Source organism: Mus caroli, chromosome 9, assembly GCF_900094665.2.
Source record: "Mus caroli chromosome 9, CAROLI_EIJ_v1.1, whole genome shotgun sequence".
Lineage (NCBI taxonomy): Eukaryota > Metazoa > Chordata > Mammalia > Rodentia > Muridae > Mus > Mus caroli.
In genome coordinates this window covers 33,946,696-33,949,402 of record NC_034578.1, presented here as the reverse complement: position 1 = coordinate 33,949,402, position 2,707 = coordinate 33,946,696, and positions in this window count along the sequence as shown.

The window sequence follows — 2,707 nt, the reverse complement described above, 5'->3', positions numbered from 1 at the left end:
AAATAGACTGGACCAGAAAAGAAATTCCTCCCAACACATAATAATCAGAACAACAAATGCACTAAATAAGGATAGAATGTTAAAAGCAATAACGGAAAAGGTCAAGTAACATATAAAGGCAGACCTATCAGAATTACACCAGACTTCTCACCAGAGACTACGAAAGCCAGAAGGTCCTGGACAGATGTTATTCAGACTCTAAGAGAACACAAATGCCAGACCAGGCTACTATACCAAGAAAAACTCTCAATTACCATAGATGGAGAAACCAAAGTATTCCATGATAAAACCAAATTCACATAATATCTATCCATGAATTCAGCCCTTTAAAGAATAATAAAGGGAAAACTCCAACCCAAGGAGGGAAATGACACACTAGAAAAATCAAGAAAGTAATTCTTCAACAAACCTAAAAGAAGATAGCCACAATAACAGAATCCCAACTCTAACAACAAAAATAAAAGGAAGCAACAATTACTTTTCCTTAATATCTCTTAACATCAATGCACTCAATTCCCCAATAAAATGACATAGACTAATAGACTGGCTACATAAACAGGACCCAACATTATGCTGCTTACAGGAAACCCACCTCAGGGACAAAGACAGACACTACCTCAGAGTAAAAGGCTGGAAAATAATTTTCCAAGCAAATGGTCACAAGAAACAAGCTGGAGTAGCCATTCTAATATTGAATAAAATCAACTTCCAACCAAAAATTATCAAAAAAGACAAGGAGGGGAACTTTATACTCATCAAAGGTAAAATCCTCCAAGATGAACTCTCAATTCTGAATATCTATGCTCCAAATGCAAGGGCATCCATATTCACTAAAGAAACTTGAGTAAAGCTCAAAGCACACATTGCACGGCACACAGTAATACTGCAAGACTTTAACACTCCACTCTCATCAATGGACAGATTATGAAAACAGAAACTAAACAAAGACACAGAGAAACTAACAGTAGTTATGAAACAAATGTATTTAACAGATATCTACAAAATATTTTACCCTAAAACAAAAGGATATACCTTCTTCTTAGCACCTCATGGTACCTTCTTCAAAATTTACCATATAATTGGTCACAAAATAGGCCTCAACAGATACAAAAAGATTGAAATTATCCCATGCATCAGATCATCACAGACTAAGGCTGATCTTCAGTAAGAGCATAAATAATAGAAAGCCAAAGTTGACAGGGAAGCTGAACAACACTCTGCTCAACGATAACTTGGTCAAGGAAGAAATAAAGAAAGAAATTAAAGACTTTTTAGAGTTTAATGAAAATGAACCCACAACATACCCAAACTTAAGGGATACAATGAAAACAGACCCAAGAGGAAAACTCATAGCTTTGAGTGCCGGCAAAAAGAAACTAGAGAGAGCACACACTAGCAGCTTGACAGCACCCTAGAAGCTTTCAAACAAAAGGAAGCAAATTCACCCAAGAGCAGTAGAAGGCAGGAAATAATCAAACTTAGGGCTGAAACCAACCAAGTTGAAACAATAAGAACTATACAAAGAATCAACCAAATCAGGATCTGTTTTTTTGAGAAAATCAGCAAGAGAGATAAGCACTTAGCCTAACTAACTAGAGGGTACAGGAAGAGTATCCTAATTAACAACATCAGAAATGAAAAGGCAGGAAATCCAAGGCATCATCAGATCCTACTACAAAAGGCTATACTGAACAAAACTGGAAAACCTGGATGAAATGCACAACTTCGTAAACAGATACCAGGTACCAAAGTTAAATCAGGATCAGAGTAATGATCTAAACAGTCCTATATCCCCTAAAGAAATAGAAGCAGTTGTTAATAGTCTCTCAAACAAAAAAAGCCCAGGATCACATGGGTTTAGTACAGAGTTCTATCAGACCTTCAAAGAAGACCTAATTCCAGTTCTTCACAAACTATTCCACAAAATAGAAACGAAAGGTATTCTACCCAATTCATTCTATGAAGCCACAATTACTTTGATATCTAAACCACACAAAGACTCAACACAGAAAGAGAACTTCAGGCCAATTTCCCTTATGAATATTGATGCAAACATACTCAATAAAATTCTTAAAAACTGAATCCAAGAACAAATCTAAATGATCATCCGTCGTGATCAAGTAGGCTTCTTCTCAGGGATACAGGGATGTTTTATACAGAAATAACCATCAACATAATCCACTATATAAAGAAACTCAAAAACAAAATGCACATTATCATCTCGTTGGATGCTAAGAAAGCATTTGACAAAATCCAACACCCTTTCATAATAAAAGTCATAGAAAGATCAGAAATTCAAGGCCCATACCTAAACAAAATAAAAGCAATATACAGCAAACCAGAAGTCAACTACTAAACTAAATGGAGAGGAACTTGAAGCAATCCCACTAAAATCAGAGAATAGAAAAGGCTGGCCACTCTCTCCCTACGTATTCAATATAGTACTTAAAGTCATAGCCAGAGCAATTAGACAACAAAAGGAGATCGAGGAGATACAAATTGGAAAGGAAGAAGGCAAAATATCACTATTTGCAGATGATATGATAGTATATATAAGTGACCCTAAAAATTCCACCAGAGAACTCCTAAACATGATAAACAGCTTCAGTGAAGTAGCTGGATATAAAATTGACTCAAACAAATCAGTGGCCTTTCTCTACACAAAGGATAAACAGGATGAGAAAGAAATTCAACGCCCTTCACAATA